Raw genomic sequence first — 23,862 nt, 5'->3', positions numbered from 1 at the left:
TCAGACCTTCATCAGTTCCCTTAGCTTTATCCATTCCCTTCCCAGATAACAATGTTCAGTCTTGTTATCTGCAAAGGAGCATCACATAATTGTGTGTGTTCCAGTGTCCTCCTCGAACAGCCTTTTTTAATGAGACCAGTAATTCTTAAACACCTGCTGCAGATGAAACGCTGTCGTCTTCAACGCCGCTCAATTATAGCAAGTGTTCCCCCCCAATCCTTCCATACACACATGTGCACACACACACACACACGCGCGCGCACACATTCTCTCTACAGTCTTTTTAATTCAGACATTTCAAGAAGTGACAACCACACTATGGGCTAATTACTAGCCTGTCATCCACCTTTGTATTTTGATGGATTCCATTCATGACGTGCAGTGCTTTTCCATAGCTTTTTAGCAATAAATGCTTACTGAGGATATTATTAGCTTCTGTTTGCTTAGCAACGATAGCATGTGTCTGAAATGTGTCGCTTTTTCTGCTGTAATTTAAACACTGAGACATTGCAGACATGCAGCTCTGGAGCAAAGCAAGCAATCAGAAGGAAATCTCTTAGCATAATGTGTGTAAATGGTATGTTGCTGTGCATAATGGTAAAATGTGCATTGCTTTTTGCAGCCAAATGGAAATCAATGTACCTGCAAACCATATGCATAAGGCCTACTCACATCCTGTATTACAAGAGTACTATCAACAGGGGACAGCAAAAGCTTCTCAAAAGGGGCAAACAACAGCATGTACCACAACCACAGAATTGCTGTCACATATTAAGGCGCTAAGACCATGAAAAAAACAAGACATATGAATGTGCAGTACAGCTTTGACGCTGTGTGATCATTAACATAATCAAAGGCAGCTTAAATAAGAAGCCATTTATACAGTTTCTGTAAATAGACCTACATAAAACATTGTTTTTTTCCCGAAAGACACCAACTAAAAGAACTGCCAGGCATATTTAGAATATAAATATTTTTAAGAGACATTAAAGGGCACGTATGATGAAAATCATCTTTTGTAAGCTGTTTGGGGTGTCATATTGTCATACAGTCATATTGGGGTAATATACACCCAATAAGTCTTTTTTTAAATTTCCTGACCTTAAAATAAGATCCAAATCCCTCCTATTTTGAGGTCGACAGCAACATGATGTAGGAGTGCTGTTTTCCCACCCACCGAATTGATTGACAGCCGCGTATTAACATGGCTCCGTAGTCATTCATTCATTAATTTTCTTGTCGGCTTAGTCCTTTTATTAGAAAAAGGGATTGCCACAGCGTAATGAACCGCCAACTTATCCAGCAAGTTTTTACGCAGCGGATGCCATTCCAGCCGCAACCCATGTCTGGGAAACATCCACACACACATTCTCACACACACACACTCATACACTATGGACAATTTAGTCTACCCAATTCACCTGTACCGCATGTCTTTGGACTGTGGGGGAAACCGGAGCACCCGGAGGAAACCCACGCGAAGGCAGGGAGAACATGCAAACTCCACACAGAAACGCCAACTGAGCCGTGGTTAAAACCAGCAACCCAGTGACCTTCTTGCTCTGAGGCGACAGCACTACCTACAGCGCCACTACCTCGCCCCCTGGCTGCGTAGTAACGTATATAATCATATCAACAAGACAGGACATGCGCAAACAACCAGGATTAAAAGATCTGTTCAGCGCTCTGTGATCATCAGTCATCATCAAATGTGATTAAGAATGAGTTTTACAAGTTTAAAGTGTATTAAACAGTGCATGTTTGTAATGAATTACAGCGATGTTACCGTCTTTATCACCACAGCAGCGTGTCAGTACAGTTATAAAAGAAGATGCTTCAATCCCGGTTTGTGAACGTTAAATCAGGTTTATTTTGTAAATTAACATAACAGATATCCATACAGCAGTGGATATTAATGTGTATTCTGTCACATTGGCATAAACATGCACGCCGTGTGTATGTGCATGAACTTTGTAACAATATTGTGTGCAACTCATCTTTGCCGAAAGGCTTTAAATTAACTCCACAACAAATACAGTTGAAGTCTAATTTTTAGCCCCCTTTGATTTTTTTTCTTTGTTAAATATTTCCCAAATGATGATTAACAGAGCAAGGAAATTTTCACAGTATGTCTGATAATATTTTTTCTCCTGGAGAAAGAATTGTTTGTTTTATTTTGGCTAGAATAAAAGCAGTTTTTAACATTTTAAAAAACATTTTAAGATCAAAATTGTTAGCCCCTTTAAGCTATATATTTTTTCGATAGTCTACAGAACAGTACATCATTATACAATAACTTGCCTAATTACCGTAACCTGCCTAATTAATCTAATTAACCTAGTTAAGCCTTTGAATGTCACTTTAAGCTTTATAGAAGTGTCTTGAACAATTTCTAGTCAAATATTATGTACTTTCATCATGGCAAAGATAAATTATAAAATAAATCAGTTATCAGAAATGAGTTAAAACTATTATGTTTAGAAATGTGTTAAAAAATCTTCTTTGTGTTAAACAGAAATTGGAAAAATAATAATTCAGGGGGGTTAATAATTCAGACATCAACTGTATATGCAGAAACATGAATAACAACATCATTGGTGTTTTGAGCGGAAACTTTACAGACACATTCTGGAGACACAAAAGACTTATCGTAAATCTTGAAAAATTTGTAAAATAGGTGTAAATTTGTAAAACAGGCTATTTCTATATCACAATAAAGCTTCAAAAATCATCGTCATTTTAAATCTTTACCAAACTTTGCTATTCTTACCCCTATATCGTACACATTTGTCAGCAAGAAGTTTTACGTTATTTAAAATAGAAAGAAATGCAGATATAGTTGAATATTCATTTATATGTGAACACTTTTGTTGAAATTATTAGCACTCCTGAATTACAGTATTAGCCCCCCTGTATATATTTCCCAACAATTTCTGTTTAATGTAAAGAAGCTTTTTTCAACACATTTCTAAACATAATAGTTTTAATAACTCATCTCTAATAACTGATTTATTTTATCTTTACCATGATGACAGTAATTAATATTTTACTAGATATTTTAAGACACTTTTACACAGCTTAAAGTGACATTTAAATGCTTAACTAGATTGGTTAGGTTAACTAGGAAGGTTAGGGTAAATACACCAGTTTATGTATAACGATGGTTTGTTCAGACTATCGAAAAAAAAAAAAAAAAACATTTGCTTAAAGGGCCAATAATTTTGACCTTAAAATGTTTTTTAAAAAATTCAAAACTGCTTTTATTCTAGCCTAAATAAAACTTTCTTCAGAAGAAAAAATATTATCGGAAATACAATGAAAGTTTTATTTAGGAAATATTTGAAAAAGAAAACAAATCGAGGGTTAAGCATTTTGACTTGAACTGTGTATTAAGAAGTATGGGTCAGAATTTATCTTTATTCTGAACCAGACCACTTGAAAAAAAAAATCTCCGGATATATTAGTTATGTGTTGAATGTTTGTTTAATTCTTTATACTATAAAACTCATAACATTTCTTCCATTTTGTCACAGAATTTGCCATAAAATAACAGAACGAGTGGCATGTTTTTATAATTGCTTATGCAAATGTTTACACAACACAATATCAATGTTAAGAAATGAATATCTCAATAATCATTAATAACCCTGATATTCAATCACTTCAAATCAGGTTCAAATGCATCACACGCATAAAGTTTGTTTTCTCAGTGAAATATTGTGGTCCAAACAATAAGCATGTATGTGCTAATAATATGACTCAAGAGGCCATTGAGCATAATGAGAGGAAAATATGAACAAAAAAGGCTCAAGTGAAGGGTGTGATTATAACAGGCACACAGTATGCATATCAGCCTAGATTAGGCACTACATGCCACAAACCACATTTCAAGGACTGTTAGCTTACTGAAGACCTTCACAGGCAGGCGATGTTTAAAACTAGCACATCAAGTCAAACTTGTGCACAAAAAAAAAAATCCTAGTAATCTTTATGCGTTAATGACACTGTGCAGATAAATGTGTGAAAATCACGTTCAGCAATGACAATAGTACAGACCTCTGCATTCTTAGCTTGAGCCACAGATGTTGCCATAGTAACAGAGTATATCTTATCAAGTATGGCTCTTGTGTGTATGTGTGTGTGTGTGTGTGTGTGTGTGTGCGATTTTGTGTGTGTGTTTCTGCAACTTATTTGGGCTTTCAGTGTAGGTATGACAACAGGCTGTTGAGTTGTTACACTGATTTGCATTTTAATAGATTTAACAGCTATGTGTTTGTTTAACCTCGATCAAAAGGATCACGCCGCAGCCATATAGCTAGAATTAAGATCAATATAGGCTTTTATGTAAATGGTAAAGACACTTGTAAACTAAAAATAGCCGGCTTCCAATGTTAGGGTGGATGTGGCTGTCAGAAGTATTAACTGTACACCAAGCCAGTAATTCTTCACACCTCTGAAAAAATACATCCAGTTTCGTAATAATTCAAATATTTGCATCCCGAGGGGAACTGACTATCCCAGGCATGGGTGATTGACAGGTGAAACTGTTCCAAACCCAGGCTTTGACGCTCGTGCGATCTGCTCTGAGCTATAAGGCAACATGAATTTCACTTCCTTAGCCCTTAATTCAACAACGTCTCCATAAAACAAGACGGGTGGCCCATGGCCCTTGTTGCATATCCATACAGACTAAATTGTTTGAACCTGTTAGACTTTATAGCCCCCGCTCTGCTCAGGGAATGGCCTGGCGCACATCCCATTGTCAAATATAATGAGGGTGTTTGATGTGAGGGCAGTGTGGCACATAATGAGGTGCACATAAAAGCACATCTGGCCAATGCTGACCACTGCTAGAGCAACTCTGAGCCCTGGTGGCCTGGACATAAGATTTTGGCCCATTTTAATGGAGATCTGCAAACACTATGTTGAAATAATGTAGATGTGTATGCTGTGTTGAATTTAAAAGGCACCAGCATGTACATTCTTTAAACTTTTCATGTAATTTTGTATTATGTATGTAATTTTTTTAAAGTAATTTTATATTGTTTATGATTGATTATTAATTAGATAGTTTCAGATAATTGAACAAAATGTTAAATGAATATAAAAGAACATAATAAAGAGCGTTTTTTTCCATAAAATGAATTTTATTGAGGTCCAAATCAATGATGAAGAATTTACTCATTTATTTTTATGGGGAAAACCATTGGAATTTTGTCAGTTGTTTACTACAGAAAAAAAAATAGAATGTCGTACAGATGTTTGTTAGTTTATAATAAGTGATAGTTTCAATGTTTTGTACCCATTTATTTTATTTAATTGGAAATTATTTAATATCAAATTACAAAAAAATATTGTAAAATGTATGTATGAGCAATTCCAGCATTATGTGACATTTGCAGTAAAAACTCAAAACATAAAGTTCACAGAGAAAGTATATGTTAATATTATATTGAAACAACTGTTTATATTTCCAAAAAAAAAAAAAAAAAAACTAACCACAGACTAACAAGAGCAGAAAAATATCAATCTGTAAACATGCTTTATACTTTGGATGAGGAAAATAAATTTGCAACATATGGATGTGACGTGACTAAAACAGTTAGCAAGTTTACAGTGAACAACATACTTTGTAGAAATTCTGTAAATGAAACTGCACAACCCAAAAGGGAAAATTCTAATCAATGGATAAGAGTTGGCCCTCTACAGGACAGAAGTTATTGATTTTATTTATTTTACATTTTTGCATTTATGAAGAAAAAGCTTTGGTATGGATGTGGCGTTATGATGTGACAGATGTGAAATTGCCACTTGTGTGAATTTGGTAAATCAAATGTAATTGCTTGAAATCATTGACAGAAACATTTTTGAGTATTTCCACAGTACTGTAAAATACATGCCTACACACACAAAAAAATGTAGAAAGGTTTTTGCTATTTTGATGACAACTTAATTTTTTTATGGCAAGGTTGACATTTGCATGGAATTACTCGTATTTGGAAATTAAAACTATGCATTACCTTATGCTTTTCAAAGAAAACCAGAAATAGAACATTCCCAAATGACCCTGCATGACACATCTCATATCTATCTATTCAATTTAGAGAAATTTAGCATTTAGTGAAAATAAAATGTGGGTGGAGTAATGTTCCGTTATCATTTATTTTACAGATAGATAACCATATAAATACAAGTAGAAATAATTATATTTTATAAATGTACTCACATATAAGTTACATTGAAGAGTAAGTGGTTATACTAAATTCTATTTAAATGATTAAACACTTCTTACTGAAGAATCTTTTCTAGGTGAACTATTTAGGTGTATTCTATTTTAAATTAACTATTTTAACCATTTAATTTCTCATTCTTCATTAAATCGGTTAAAAATATTAATCTTATTCATTATTTTTGTGTCTAAATTTCCACCATCTTGTATACAAATATACACTACCTGACAAAAGTCTTGTCGTCAATCCAAGTTGTAAGAGCAAAAAATAATAACTTCACTTCTTGATCATTTGGAAAAGTGGCAGAAGGTAGATTTTTCTGATGAATCATCAGCATCCCAATCATCACAAATACTGCAGAAGACCTACTGGAACCCACATGGACCCAAGATCCTCACAATGTTTGGTGAAGAAAAAATCATGGTTTGGGGTTACATTCAGTATGGGGCAGTGCGACAGATCTGCAGAGTTGATGGCAACATCAACAGCCTGAGGTATCAAGACATTTGTGCTGCCCATTACATTACAAACCACAGGAGAGGGCAAATTCTTCAGCAGGATAGCGCTCCCTCTCATACTTCAGCCAATAAAATCAAAGTTCGCTAAAGCAAAAAAGTTCAAGGTGCTCCAGGATTGGCCAGCCCAGTCACCATTCCATAATACCAGAAAAATCATTCTCATGATATTTTTTATTAAGAATATCTAGTAACCTCAGCTAAATGTAACAGGATCTTTTTTAAGCTTTCAGTTGGACAATATAGCTACAAACTAATATCCCAAATAATATGTAGATCCATCAACCCGTGTGTTATCGGCTGAAATGTGGTATCTATCACTGTAGAAATAAAGATGGATGATGTATTCTTGCCTTTGGAGATCTTTGACATGTTCAATTGTTAGACCGAGCCTGCAGGATGCTCCAAACTTTACCTCAAACATCCAGATACACTGTACTGGGTTAATACTTAACCTGTACATCCTGCCACCAGCCTGTTAAGCACAAAGAAGCAAACCCTGTAGATCAGCCCAGTGAAGGAACGGGCTTCCCTCTTAACACTGTTTCCCTCACTCAAGTGATCGCCAATGGCAGAAGGCTGACACTTCATGAATGCATTAAGCCATCAATCCAATCTACTGTCAATGCTCACTGAGAAAAGGACGAGAGGAACGGGAATGGGATCCGTCTCCCACTGACTTCTAATAGATCTGAATGGGTAGCCAACACTGAGAGGATGTAAACGGCATCTAACAAGCCGTGAACGTCAAGGGATCAAAGGTGTTCCTGCTGGTTGATGTATAGAGTACTTTGAGAATAGAAACTAGATTTTTTTTAAAGTTGTTAAAGCAATGCTCATTTTGGCTTCACAAAGCCTGCCAAGAAAGTTTCATTAGCTTAAATTTTGACAGACAGACATACAGATGATAGATAGATAGATAGATAGATAGATAGATAGATAGATAGATAGATAGATAGATAGATAGATAGATAGATAGATAGATAGATAGATAGATAGAGTTCTTATGGTTTATAAAAGGATTTGGTGAAAATTATATTTCTTCCACATAAATTATATATTATTTAAAGAAAATCCTGACTTTGACCATTAGTCTATGTGCATGACTGCATATTGATGAGACTATTAGCACCATATTTTACTATAAAATGTGACAAAATACTAGTTCTAGTTATCACGTTTTACCGTTTCGATCCACTTATTATTTTTAGACATTGTGTTTCATGTTTTATTCATCTTGATTTATCACATCAGTTATCTTGTGTGTTTTTTCTGGTTAAACTGACATGAACCATGGAACTAAAGACTGGGACTCACCAAGCCGATGATGAGCAGTTGAGTAGTGTTGTTTGGTGTTTTCCACATGTTGTCTCTTGTCGGACTTGGACGAAGATCAACAAATTCAGCATGTTCAATCTGACAGTTCTTATTGGCTGTTCAGGTACATACAAATCTCAAGCAATGACACAAAACAAACGAGCAAAGTGGAACACAGAAGTTGGCAGCCATTTTGTTGCATTTCTTAAATATTTGCAAACAATATAGATATACATTTAAAACTATTCCCGCATACCACACATGCGCTCCTGTGTGAATCTCGGTTGTTTGCATGCACGTCAATAAAATATGCACCACTCATGCGCCGTGTAAACCGGAGTAATATGAAGGTAATTCAGTTGCGAAACTCGAGAGCTTGCAAATGTAAATGTGAGCACTTGTGATAATAATATTTGTATGTGTAGGTTGAAATGTACACTTACAGCTCTGATGTGAACAGCTGAAATCCTCGATTTGCACACACACACAACAATCCACACACTTGTGTTTTAAATTCGAAGTTGCAGATTAATAGTTGTGTATTTGTAAAATGTCATTCACAAATACAAAGTGACAGACACACGTGTGCACGGCAAATTTGACTGCATCTTCGCTCTACAACCACAGGTCGGCACTCACAACCTCTCAGATTCGTCAGTACAACTACAAATCTCCCGCGCTCTGACTTTTGCTACACATCTCCCGCGATCTCTGTAGCAGAACTCATCTGTGCACTCGCAGATGCAGAGGCGTGAGCAGCGCTGGGCAGGGGAGGGGCGGGGCTGGTGTAAAGCTGTTTGATTGGCTGATGCCTGACCAATGAACAATGCCAGCAGCCAACAGGACTGAGGTGCAAAATAATCATTTCCCACGATTATTTTATTATTTAGGGTTTATTTAAACTCTTTTCTGAAGAGATTCTTGTTAAAAATAATAAATTCTGTGGAAATGTACATACCAGTAAAAGAGCAGCAAAGCCAGTTTATTGGCTAGAGCCAGCCAATGAGATGGGGCGTTTCTGTTTGTCAGGACACACAGGAACTCACGTTGTTGGAGGCTCGAGCAATCAGAGGGTAAGTTATGATTTTTAATAATTATCTATATGTTCAATACTGTTAGCTATTCTAAGGACTGTGCTGGGTGCTTCTCTTGTTTGTTTCTTATATAAGAAAACAGTTATGAGTTATCTAGGAGCTGCTTTCAATCATGTTATATGGTTCTAAAGATACGATTCAACCCACATGAAATAAGAAGTTGTAATAGTATTTATAGCAAATAATAGTACGTTTTTGAACCACACTAACTATAGTAAACTGTATTATACAGTATATATTGCAGTATCTACAACTTTGTTAATGAATGCAACAGCACACTGTTATATTAACTAGCATGAACTTTAATAAATTGAACTATATTTACACACACACACACACACATTAAGAGCAATTAAAAATAACACTAGGCGTTTCAGTTTCTTACAGATCATACCGGTTTTTGTTATTATAACCTGCATCATATCTATCTATCCATCTATCTATTTACATGTTTGTGTACAGTGTGTCCTTTATATCACTTTTTTAATTATGAACGTTACTAACTATAGGTTATTTCTCAGTTTCCTGTAAGGATGGAGTGACAGGAGAGATCAGCATGTTTCAAGTCGATGAGGAACTCAGAGAAGCTGCATAGCTTGAATAGGATGTTATTTATGCTAAAGATGACATGATGATCAAGCTCATCTACAAACACTTCAAAATGATTCAGATCATTCAAGAGGAAGCCGACTTTATTTTCTCTTTTTTCTTGCCAAGATGACTACAGATTTGAACAAAACACACTCACCCACAAACACAACTTTTATTTTGATAATTGTTTAATGTAGTATTTTTACACTTTACTGTAAGGCAGGGGTGTCAAACTCAGTTCCTGAAGGGCCGTAATCCTTCACGTTTTTAGTTGCAACCTTGCTTCAACACACTTAAGTGAAAGTTTCAAACAAACCTGAAGGACTCAATTAGTTTGATCAGGTGTGTTTAATTAGGGTTAGAACTAAACTTTGCAAAGCTGCAGCCCTCCAGGAACTGAGTTTGACACCTGTTCTGTAAGTGAAATGTAATTTGTCAAATAAAATTTACAGTCCAAATAAGTGCAGTGCAAATGTCTAGTTACTTGTATTGAAATATTTCAGGGTTTTTCCTTGTTCATAATGAGATGGAGGTGGTAAATCCAACTTCATCATTACCCATCAAATGTTATCTCCTCTTTAATACTTTGCTCAAGTCTTAACTAATGGTCAGAAAGCAGGCCATTGTGTAAAGCTGGTTGATGCTCGCTGTAATAGAGAGAGATGATGACTGTTCAGCTTATGTTGCTTAACCCTGCAGATGAGATGCTCAAAGTGGACCCTCAGCCGAGCGATGGACACTGTCTCCCTCACCTAGTTGCTCTTCCTTTGAACACACATATCATGTTGAAGGATGCAAGTTGTGGACCTAAATCAGATGTAATGCATGTAGATGTAAAAATTAGAAAGAAATGAAACTGCTTTAAAATGTATTAGGTTTTACATATAAATACGTGTTCTTAACACATTTGTTTCAACTTGATATTTGCATAATAAATGGCATTAGAATGTTTAGTTTTAAACAGATAGCTATATTTCAATTTTTTCAAATTTAAGCTATATATATATATATATATATATATATATATATATATATATATATATATATATATATATATACATACATACATACATACATACATACAAGTATACTTCAATTTATTAAAGTTCCTGCTAGTTAATACTACAGTGTGCTGTTGCATTCATTAACAAAGTTGTAGATACTGCAATATATACTGTATAATACAGTTTACTATAGTTAGTGTGGTTCAAAAACGTACTATTATTTGCTATAAATACTATTACAACTTCTTATTTCATGTGGGTTGAATCGTATCTTTAGAACCATATAACATGATTGAAAGCAGCTCCTAGATAACTCATAACTGTTTTCTTATATAAGAAACAAACAAGAGAAGCACCCAGCACAGTCCTTAGAATAGCTAACAGTATTGAACATATAGATAATTATTAAAAATCATAACTTACCCTCTGATTGCTCGAGCCTCCAACAACGTGAGTTCCTGTGTGTCCTGACAAACAGAAACGCCCCATCTCATTGGCTGGCTCTAGCCAATAAACTGGCTTTGCTGCTCTTTTACTGGTATGTACATTTCCACAGAATTTATTATTTTTAACAAGAATCTCTTCAGAAAAGAGTTTAAATAAACCCTAAATAATAAAATAATCGTGGGAAATGATTATTTTGCACCTCAGTCCTGTTGGCTGCTGGCATTGTTCATTGGTCAGGCATCAGCCAATCAAACAGCTTTACACCAGCCCCGCCCCTCCCCTGCCCAGCGCTGCTCACGCCTCTGCATCTGCGAGTGCACAGATGAGTTCTGCTACAGAGATCGCGGGAGATGTGTAGCAAAAGTCAGAGCGCGGGAGATTTGTAGTTGTACTGACGAATCTGAGAGGTTGTGAGTGCCGACCTGTGGTTGTAGAGCGAAGATGCAGTCAAATTTGCCGTGCACACGTGTGTCTGTCACTTTGTATTTGTGAATGACATTTTACAAATACACAACTATTAATCTGCAACTTCGAATTTAAAACACAAGTGTGTGGATTGTTGTGTGTGTGTGCAAATCGAGGATTTCAGCTGTTCACATCAGAGCTGTAAGTGTACATTTCAACCTACACATACAAATATTATTATCACAAGTGCTCACATTTACATTTGCAAGCTCTCGAGTTTCGCAACTGAATTACCTTCATAGTAATAGTCTTTTGTGCAGAGGTGTCGGCATGCAGCGAGTTTTGCAAGTTGACAAAATTAAAGTTTAAGTAATAAAATAATGCATTGCTATAAAGCAGAAAGGAAGGATGAAGAGTCCGGGAGCTTTATAACATTAATTCTCAGCCATGAGTCGGATCTAAAACAACAGATAATTATATAAAACATATATATATATATATATATATATATATATATATATATATATATATATATATATATATATATATATATATATATATATATATATATATATATATATATATATGTGTGTGTGTGTGTGTTTTTTTTTTTCATGCAAAGGTTTTCTTAAGTGATCTTAGCATATCACTCCAGTTGTTACATGGTTTTCCAGTAACATTTAGGATTGATTTCTGCTATTTATTCAGAATAATAATTTTATAATAATATTAATATTATCAAATATAAATAAATTGTTATATTTATTGAAAAATAAATATTACAAAATAAAGGGGAGATGTGTATGGGGTGGTTTGCCCAGGGTGCCATTTAAACTAGAACCACCACTGTTTATGGACCGAACCAGATTCAGCAGACGCAGTGACAACATTTGATGTCAGCTTGATGTCTATGTTTATGTTCATGTAACATATAGCATAGCACGTAGACATAGCTTGGTGTGTCCAGGGCTTTATAGTGTTGACTATGTTATTAGAGTCGAGTATTTTATTACAGTATGGCAATACAAACAGTCAAGGTCAGGATTATCAGTGAATTCATTCATTCATTTTCCTTCAGCTTAGTCCCTTTATTCACCAGGGGTAGCCACAGCAGAGTGAACTTATCCAGCATATGTTTTACGCAACGGATGCCCTTCCAGCTGCAACCCAGTACTGGGAAACACCCATACACTCTCACATTCGCACATATACACATATACTGACCCAGCTGGATCTCGAGCCAGCGACCTTCTTGCTGTAAGGCGACAGTGCTAACCACTCAGCCGCCGTGTCGGCTGGTTATTACTAAATAGTACAATAAATTTCAATTTGTCTTCCCTAAACTTTACATGCCCAGAACACTTGGAATCTATGCCATGTGTCACATAGGACCATTCGTTGATACAATGGGTTTTTTTAAAAAGCTTGATGCTGATTGCTACTCACTGCCATTTTAAGAACAAGCTTAATCAGGATTCTTTTATTATTATTATTTCTCCTGTTGTGGTTGAAAAACAGAAGAAATTGCATATGGCATCAGAAAAAGCACCAGGGTGAGTAAACTATGACTGAATGTTCATTTTGAGCTGAATGATCCCTTTAACAGACCGTTAGCTTTGACAAAAGTCTTTGATTTGTCAGCAAAATGAAGCAGATTAAAATCAAAGTTGTGAAAAATAGCTCAAGTGCCCTCGCCGATAGAAAATCTCACATCTATCTAGGTGAAGATTGTGTTGTGTCCAGGGAGTGACCATGTCTTATATATATCCTAATGTAATTTCAAACAGACAGCAGTGTAGCCAAATCTCTATCGGAAACACTTCCTCTAAGTAGTAAATGCCGATAATTACTGTAGAGAAGAGTCTACATGTGTCCTCCCAGTGCTTCACACACATCTCACCTGATGTGGCCTCTCGAGGATAAGAAAACTAGGCTTTCTACTAAGAGGAAACAACTGTTGTTTCCTGCTCTGCTTTTAAAGGTATTGTCCTATTTAATTTGCACACACACATACACACACACCAGCATTCAGCCTATGTCATTTCAGTAATTAACACACGTTAGAAGAAGTCAAATAATTATACAATTTATAATGGCCTGGTAATTAAGGGTATAATTGAAGGGTTTTTCTGAGTGCTCAAGCACTGTAGGATACTAGCAGAGGTCAGTTTCATCCTCCGTCATTCTCTTGCCTACCCACTGGTCAAGTAGAGTCCTTAAAGAGCTACTGTGTTTTCACAGCAAGGTCCCCAAAAAGATCTCCCACATTTCAGGGCCCCCCCTTCACTCTCGGTGACAATCCATTTCCAGCAAAAAGCCACAGTGGGAGGGAGCGGATCTCAGTGTGAAGGAGAGGGGGTGGGGAGATGACAAGGCTCTTACGCTTCAGTTTCTGCTCAAACAGATGGGAAAAAAGAATAAAAACCTGACTTTTTTTCACAATACCATGCACATATTCCTCAGAGACCAATAACAAATAACACAGCTTGAAAACAAGCCTAAAACGAACCAGATTAAACAAAGAATTTAATATTTCTGGTCATCAGTGTTTGCCAGAGATGGTTAATGAGGTTGTAATGCTCTTAAATCTCCCATAATGTGTAACACAGATGAAACCCAATTATATAATATCACTTTCGAAAAACAAATTAAAGCAGATTCCAATGCAATACTTATGGTGCGTATTAACACCGACATGCACATTCGTCTGGATGTGGAAGTGTTAGCTGCTGAATGTTTCTGTGGAAACTTTTGTGCATTTCTTATGATTTTTTTTATTATTGAAAACTCAATAAAAGTTTAAATTCACAATTACAATCAATTAATGCCAATATAAAGATAAAGTATATATTACCTTATGTATACACTGTAAACCCAACAGTCAACTTTATCAAATAAAATGAGTGTAGTTACCTCAAAATTGACTGAAAGTCAATTCTACTAATTTGAGTTTTGAACTCAGTGTTGAAGGTATTGAGTTAATTAAATACCTCATTACTTTAACTTAAATGGAGTATGTTTACAGTACTCATATAGATTCGTTTTTAACTCAAATGGTTGAAGCAATCAGTTTCCTCAAATTATTTGAGTTGCCTTAACTTATTGGGTTTTATAGTACTCAGTTGATTTGAGTTCTCTTTACTCATTGTGCTCATGCGACCCTGGAGTTTTTAGTGACGATTTACGAATGAATTAACTAAATTTTAAAATACTGAAAATTGCTGTTTTATTGTATTTTGGCCTTGCTGAGCATAAGATACTAATTTAAAAATATTATTTTAAAATCTTGAGTAGAATACCTCAAAAAAGTGTGATTGCTGTCAATCCCAGTTGTAAGAGCAACAAATAATAACTTGACCTCTAGTTGATCATTTGGAGAAGTGGCAGAAGGTAGATTCTTCTGATAATTCATGTGTTGAATTGCATCTAAATCATTACAAATACTACAGAAGACCTATTGGAACCCACATGCAGCCAAAATTCTCATAGAAATCAGTCAAGTTTGGTAAAGGAAAAATCATGGTTTGGGGTTACATTCAGTATGAGGCCGTGTGGGAGATCTGCTTAGTGGATGGGAACATCAACAGCCTGAGGTATCAAGACATTTGTGCTGCCCATTACATTACAAACCACAGGAGAAGCAAATTCTTCAGCAGGATAGCGCACCTCATACTTCAGCCTCCACATCAAAGTTCCTAAAACGAAAGAAGATCAAGGTGCTTCAGGATTGGCCAGCCCAGTCACCAGACATGAACATTATTGAACATGTCTGGGGTAAGATGAAGGAGGAGGCATTGAAGATGAATCTTGATGAAGTCTACAAGTCCCGAAATATTACTTTCTTTGCCATTCCAGATGACTTTATTAATAAGTTATTTGATCATTGCAGAGATATGTGGATGCAGTGGTCCAAGCTTATGGGAGTCATACACAACATTAATTCTTTTTCCACTGCACCATTACTTTATATTCTACAATGTACATTATTTCTGTTAAGTGACAAGAATTTTGTCCAAGTAAAGTCAGACTTTACTGTCCTAATGCAATAATTAAAAATTAAATGCATGAGCAAACTTTATTTTAATAAAATTAACATAACCTAGAGGCATTTGCCTTTCATATAAACCACTTTTGATGGCAAATAATCAACTAGAAGTCAATTTATTATTTGTTGTTCCTAGAACTTGGATAGACGACAAGCCTTTTTTTCAGGTAGTTTATTCTTAATCGATAGGCTTACATATTTACACACACACACACACACACACACACACACACACACACACACACACACACACACACACACACACACACACACACACACACACACACACACACGCACACACACACACACACACACACAAAGAAAAACAAATGTAAGTTACTGAAAATATATCACACCCCTAAGTTGATCTATAAATAACAGAGATAAGAAGCAAATATTGAAAGATGAGAAAAATTGTTCCAAGTTTAGATTTCTTAAACAGAATATAATCTGTCACATATGTCTATGATAAATTAATAGCACAACACTAAAAATAAAACATCTTTAGGTTCAAGGAAGTGCACTTACCTTTCAGATATATCTTTGACTGTAAATGAAATAAATGAGACTATTTATCTTGACGGAATGTGGCTTGTATGTGCATGAATGAATATGAAAAGTGGCTGATAATTAAAGATCAGTCCATTTCCATGAATAAATTCTTTCGCAATCATCATAAAACAAGACATCAAGAAAAGTCAGCTACATCCATCTGGACACAGAAAAGCAGGTTAACTCTCTTACAGAGAATATACATCAGATAGGTGTCATTATTGTCATAGCATGACACCTCAAAAATGCCATTGGACATTAGACTGAATGGTTAAAATTCAACACAAATATTAAGTCTACCAAGGACATAAATCTCACTGAAAGCACTGAATAATGTTGCAGTCAGCATGCATTTAGTGGTAATTATATGCCTCCACCAGAGCATTTGCATGAATAAATATATAAAAATACCTGTCCATCACATTCTGTGTCTTACAAAACATTCTTCATGTGGTTAACCTTCTATAAAGACATTCTCTGAGTGCTAAACATTTTACCTAACCATAACACAACCCTTACATAACCCCTCAAGAGTGCACAGGGGGCCACTGTCATACTTTTATCTGTGTGCAAGCTATTTTATGTGCGAGTCGCTTTGCGTTGTTTCTACAACAAACTTGTCATTTCTCAAGCATGAGCCAGTGTGAAAATGTCAGCATAAAAAGCAACATGTCTGTTCAGACACAAATGATATATGTGCATACAGCTCATGCACATATAATGGCACAGTGATTCACAGGCAGCGTTGAGGAATAGTACAGCAAGTGTGTATGTATAGACTACTCCTGCTGAGCCCTGACAGTGTGAGTTAAGCACAGCCAACCCACTCATTTGCTAATGCCCTTTTGGAACAGGATTTCAACTATTACATTCTGATAGTGTGGGGGCGGTGGGGGTTGGGGGGTGGTGTGGAAAAAAAAGGATAAACATGTAGGAATATGATGCCGTATAGAAATGTAATCTACAAATGATACTAAGAAAAAAATCTATAAACGCAAAAAATAGGTTACAACGTAACGAATGGTGGGATTGGGGAGTTAAATAATATGTGTACACAAAGACATGTTTCAAATACAAAATCTGAGTAACTTTACCTCATTATAGATACATTTGAAATGAAGTAATGACATTACAGGTACGGTTGAAGTCAGAATTTGTTAGCCCCCCTTTGAATTTGTTTTTCTTTTATAAATATTTCCCAAATTATGTTTTACAGAGAAAGGACATTTCCACAGTATGTCTGTTAATATTTTTTCTTCTGGAAGAAAGTCTTATTTGTTTTATTTTGGCTAGAATAAAAAGCAGTTTTGAATTTTTTAAAAGCCATTTTAAGGTCAAAATTATTAGCCCCTTTATTAGCTATATTTTGTTACGATAGTCCACAGAACAAACCATCATTATACAACAACTTGCCTAATTATAAACTGCTTAGCCTTTAAATGTCACTTTAAGCTGTATAGAAGTGTCTTGAAAAATATCAAGTCAAATAATTTTTTCACTGTTATTTATTTATTTATTTATTTGTTTGTTTGTTTGTTTGTTTGTTTATTTGGCAGGGACAGTGTACATTTATTAGCATTTCTGCCAATGCACCCGAATTAACCGGAAGGCTATTTTTCATCTGTTGTCCCTTAACAACCTAGAAAAAAACAATACAAAAATTATACAATCTATCAAACATATTTAAAAAGTACTAAAATAGACATGGTCATATAGATGTTAAAAGAGAATACTTACAAATTAAGCTAAAACACCAACATTTTGTAATAGAGATAAAAATAGTTGAAACACATTTAAACAACAGACCATTAAGATGGTGGGGACAATTGGAAACATGATAATCATGGCAAAGATAAAAAAAATCAGTTATTAGAAATGAATTATTAAAACTATTATGTTTAGAAATGTGTTGAAAAAAATCTCTGTTAAACAGAAATTAGGAAAAAAATTAAACAGGGGGGCCAATAATTCTGACTTCAACTGTACATCAGAAAAGTGTTTTAAAAATTTAACTGATTTAATTTATTTCAATCAAATTTATTTCATTTAGACTTTAATGTAAACTGTAAATGTCAATGATGTAAACAGCAATTAGCGATTACTCTGCAAAAGCATTCAGCCACAGTTCATAAGTTTACATACCCCTTGTATACAACTGTAGCAGTTTTAAGCAAAAAAAGAGGAATCTTTACATTTATCGTCACGTTATTTAAGCTATTTCACATTTTAGCATGTTTACCCACACTGTAAAAAAAAGTTTGTAAAACAATGGTTAAAAGACTAGCAGCAGGGCTTCCAGAGATATTCAGTTAAATTACAGAAAATAACCATTTCACAAAATTACAAGCAAACTGTAAAAATACAGAACATTTACGGTCAAAATTTATTAAATTACAGATTATTACTGTTGATAATTTGCATTTAAACTCAGAATAAAAAATGTAAATAATCTGTAAAGAAACAGTAATTTCTTTCTTCATAATTACAAGTTATTACTGTCATTTTACAGATTATAACTGTAATGATACAGGTAATTGCTGACATTTTACTAATTATTACTGTAATCATACAGATTACTTCTGCCATTTTACAAATTATTACTGTAAATATATTATTTATAATTGCAATTATACAGGTTAATTGATGTGATTTTAACGATTATTAGTGTATTTATACAGGCAATTAATGTAATTATACAAATTAATTAATGTGATTATAATGATCATTACTGTAATTTGGCAGATTAATTCATGTGATCATGTTTATTACTGTAATTATGTAGATTAATTAATGTTATTATACAGATTAATTAATCTTATTATGCACAAAATCTTAAAAATGTTAAAAAAGAAAAAAAAGCTTTTAAAGAATGATAAAAAAAAATGTTTAGGTACAAATAATTGCTGTTATCATGAAACAATGTAAATAAAACTATAAACTATAATATAGTTTAACAATTATTTTTTATGATATGTAGGTTAAACTCCAATTTGCTTGAAAAAATTACAAAACTGTTTTATATCTGTTTTTATATCTTTTTTATTTATTTATTTAAATTTTTTATTTTTGTTTTACCATTTGCTCATCATTTAACAATAAAAACAAGATTGGTGTCATGTGGGGATGCCTGCACAACATCAAATGAGGATCAAATAGCAATTAATTATTTGTATCGTCTTGCAATTAAAGGTTGAAACAGGAATAAACAGAACAAACAGGTGCATACAATCCCAAGCGTGAAGGAGGCAAAAACAAAGTAAGCAAAGCAAACCAAACATTTTATAGTTTACAGTGCATTCATAATATGCAGCCTACAAACAATAGGCTATTATTTGACATTATTAGCCTCCCTTTAATCTTCATATGATTACTATCTTCAATAGTACTAAAAACAATTTGACAGAATTTTTGTTTTCCTATTTTTACAGGAATAATCTGTGAATATTGACGTAAAATTACGTGTTACTCTCTGAAAATACAAAAATTACCTTTAAAAACAGAAAAATAAAGTTTACCAAAATACAAGCAGTAACTGTAAATTTATTGTTAGAATTGTTTATTACAGAACATATCTGTAAAACAACAGGTATTTCACTGTATAATGAAAAAAACTGGAAAATTACCTGTAAAACATTGTTTGTTTTTGACAGCGTATACAAGATAATTACATTTTTAAAAAGGCCCTGTTAACACTTTACTTTTATGTGGTGAGACTGTCATGGCACCTTCATAATCATGACATGACTCATATTTTATGCATGCTTATGACAACTGTCATTAAATGTCATTATATCCTTTTCAAGAGTTCACACTTAGCCGATGTTTGATTATAAAGCATGTTTGGCATGCTGTTCCAGGAGAGAGCCCTGAGCTCATAAGCTAATAAGGGGAGTTTGAGCTCAGGTAGGTCTTGAGAACTCCCCTGCTTATTTATGGCTAATATAAAATTAGGCATCACTATGGAGAGATATACTGCTGACTAGAAGCTCATCTAAGGTGCCAATTTGGTTTGGTCAATTCACTTATGTCACCGGAGAACCTGGGGAAAACACAAGCGAGCATGGGGAGAACATGTAAAAAGCCAACAGAAGCGTTGACTGGCCAGGAAGTGCTAACCACTGGGCCGCCATGCTGCCCTATCAGGGGTGGAAGGGGGATTTTTCAACATAAAAAAAGATTAGGTAAGAAACTATATTATTTATTTTTAGAATCAGTCGATTAGTGAATCATGTGTTAGCCAATGTGGGACCAGCTATGGTCAATCATAAGCACGTGATCCTCTCGAAATCAGTTTATAAATAACTCACCATAAATGTGGAGAGAAATGGGTTATTATACCCAGACTTATGTCTTTGATTACCAGATTTAATAAACTACCATGGACGTTGTACAAGTATAAAGTTCAAGATGTAACAAATGGAAATAAAGATAACGTTAAGCAATTTGGTAAACAAAGACCAACTGTGTACAACACGTAACAAATTTAAAGACAATTATAAAATGCAACAAAATAACATTGACAAAATAATACATCTGAGAACAAATAATGGATTTAAAAGACCAAAAGTGGCCGATAGATTTACACAAAATGTATTAAATATCATGTTTTAACTATAATGGATAGATGAGATGGACTGGACGATGTAAAGTTGCTCTCGATGGGGGATGTGATGACGGAGCTCAAACTGACAAGATGGGGCTCAGGGTCCGCATCAATTAAAGAACGCCATTAAATACAGTACATGGCATCTTTTTAAATAAACAGCAGATTTGAGGTTGAAAGAACCACATTCTTGCCCTGAAAAACTCTGAAAACTTACAGAGGAGTATTTTTAAAACAGTGCAGGTTTTCTTCTCCGCCATTAGCTTTCGCTAGTTGGTCTGCAATGCAGTCTGGGATACCTGTGCTTCGCAAGTTCATGTAAGTCATTTCTGAATGCGTCCTAAACAAAAGGTGCGGAGCAAGTACACATCTGGGAATTTTATCTGTACTTAGCAAGATGTGAACTTTGAGATGGAACAGTACTTTGGCGAAGGTTGATGATGTGTCACGAGAACACAAGAACACAAGTACAGACAAGAACGCATGTTGTGAAACAGCCCCTGTCTTTGTCCTTATCATGACAACTTGATATTACCACGACAACATAACTCACATAAATCAGTCATAAACATGATTGGCAGCCATTATAATTGTGCATGAATATTTTCTGATCCCACTTTTTCAGTGAAACAAACTGAATATTTACACTAAAAGTGTCAATGCTCTGTGATATTATTTTAAAAGACTCATTAATATTCATTGACATTTAATGATAAATTCAATTCGTACCAGTGTCATTGAGGTCAAGAAAAATATTATTTAAAAAATTTATGACACAAATAAAACAGCTTCATGAAAATCATGTTTATGACAGGTTTATGACAAGTTTTGTTGTTGTGGTAGGCCTAATGTCAAGCTGTCATGAAAAAGACAGACAGGTTATGATGAATTTGAATGTGTCAAGTTGTCATAACAGGGCATCGCGGTGGTGCAGTGGGTAGCGATGTCACCTCACAGAAAGAAAGTTGCTGGTCGAGCCTCGGCTGGGTCAGTTGACATTTTTGTATGGAGTTTGCATGTTCTCCCAGTGTTTGTCTGGGTTTCCTCTTAGTGCTCCGGTTTCCTCCACAAGTCCAAAGACATGCGCTATAGTTGAATTGGGTAAGCTAAATTGTCCGTAGTGCATGTGTGTGAATGAGAGTGTATGGGTGTTTTCCAGTGATGGGTTGCAGCTGAAAGGGCATCCGCTGTGTAAAACATATGCTGGACAAGTTGGCAGTTCATTCTGCTGTGGTAACCGCAGACTAATAAAGGGACTACGCCAAAAATATAATGAATAAATGAAGTCATAACAACAACAACACAAATAAGGTCATCCTTGCATTTAAAATTACATAACTGAGCAAATGGCAGTTGTCATAAGCATACATAAAATCTCCTTCATATTCAATTTGTATCATGTTTTGATTATAAAGGTCTGATGACAATGAACACCTTAAAGTGTTACCCTGACCCCTTTCAGCTGTTTTTATGTTTAACGAGTCCCTTCTTTCTGCAGATCAGTTAAAACGCCTGCTGTTCTTCAAAAAAAAAAAAAAAAAAAAACATCCAGCTCCTTCAAATTCTTATGTTTACAACATCTTCTGCATATTTTTCCACTTCCCAGCTGTGACTCTGTGATACTGACATCCATCTTTTCAGACAAAGTAGTCAGCAGTTGATGTTGTTTATGTTCACACAGCTACAGCACACATCAACTAAAGTTTAAAATACGATATCGTAGTGGACCACCCTTTTAAAGAAACCTTCCTCTAATGTACTTAGATTAAGTAACTATTTGACTAACCTAACAAAATACATTACAGATGACTTTTTAAAGAATGTAATTTTGTAATAAATTTTAAAAGCAACCTTCTTAACCCCATGTGCTGGCAGTGATTACAGCAGCGCAGCACTGGAGCCTGGTTCTGCCAGTGGATTCAGTGTGTAGAGTTGAGGTAAACTTCATTTGAGGTAACTGTTGCCTCACTGTGGCACTCAATCGTCTGACACGGCGTGTGAAAGCATTGGCAGCGCGCTGTGACTGTGACTGACCATATTGTTTTCTCTTTCACGCTTAACAATCTCAATATCTCTCCATATCCGAATACATGTCATGCTGTTTCTTTCTTTTTATCTTGGCCAATTTCATCCCTCTCTTTCTCTTTCTTTACCTCTTTCTCTCTTTCTGACACACGCTGACATGGGTGGCCTGAAGTGACATAGCCGTTGCTGGCCAAGCCTCATTACCGCGGCACAAATGTCAGCCACACCACAATCACTGTCCCGCTGAGGACAGGGTAACGGCCTCTACTCAAGGCTTTTTTTGACTTATCACTACAGAATTTGTGCTATGGATGCATGGGTATTTTTGCATTTTAGTTTATTGTGTTGAGTTACCATGATTATGGACTTAATATTGGCTTCTGCTAGATACAGCTTGTATATATTTACAATTTCCCAGTGCGGATATCAGCAATATCTTGTTACTTGTCAAATTAGACAATGAGGTTCATTCAGAAAACTGGTTTTAGCATTTGCCTCCATTCATTCATGTTTAATTATAATAATGCTTTTATCAGCTACATTTTTTTCTATTTTGTAGTGTTGCATACTTTGTAGATATCTATAATTACCAAAAAATTGTATTTAAAGCTAAGCATTAATTGCTTGAAGAAACTGTAGTCAGTACCATAATCTTTTAAATGAGTGTTTCTCAACCACGATCCTGCAGCACTGCATGTTTTGTATGTGTCTCCTTTGTCTGTTGCACCCATTACAGGTCTTTCAGTCTTTGCTAATTAGCTGTTGATCTGAACCAGGTGTGTTTGGTTAAAGAGACATGGGCTGCTTCTCAATTCCAAGAGCACAGAGAACGGACTTGTGTTCTTCTGAAGACCGGTTTTGCCAAGATATCTCAGAAGAACAAACTCGGGAGACCACGGATGTTTCACAATTCCAAGAACGCAGAGAACGGACTTGCGTTCTTGTGGAGACCGGACTTGCCAGGTGTCCTCGGAAGAATGAACTCGGGAGACCGCGAGGACAGAGAACGCGATCTGTGAGAAATGAGATGCTGT

The 23,862-nt window shown here is 35.1% G+C and overlaps 1 protein-coding gene across 2 annotated transcripts in view; it reads right to left on the bottom strand.

Annotated features, from left to right (window-relative positions):
* The window catches only part of fbxo41 (F-box protein 41), a 120,606-nt gene extending 108,552 nt beyond the window's left edge, over window positions 1-12,054 (bottom strand). Inside the window, exons 1-2 of one of the 2 annotated variants that reach the window (XM_087237425.2) lie at window positions 11,898-12,054; window positions 8,063-8,198 (exon numbers count right to left, since the gene is read on the bottom strand). The gene's annotated coding sequence lies outside the window, so the exon portion shown is untranslated. Of the gene's footprint in view, window positions 1-8,062; window positions 8,199-8,318; window positions 8,376-11,897 lie in introns of those variants that run through there. The other variant, XM_087237423.2, reaches the window with a different exon arrangement.
* Window positions 12,055-23,862: the final 11,808 nt, after the last annotated feature.

This window comes from Danio rerio, chromosome 1 (assembly GCF_052040795.2).
Source record: "Danio rerio strain M-AB ecotype USA chromosome 1, GRCz13ab, whole genome shotgun sequence".
In the NCBI taxonomy this organism is placed as follows: domain Eukaryota; kingdom Metazoa; phylum Chordata; class Actinopteri; order Cypriniformes; family Danionidae; genus Danio; species Danio rerio.
The sequence above is the reverse complement of the archived record's forward strand: the minus strand, read 5'-3'. Positions and strand labels throughout refer to the sequence as shown.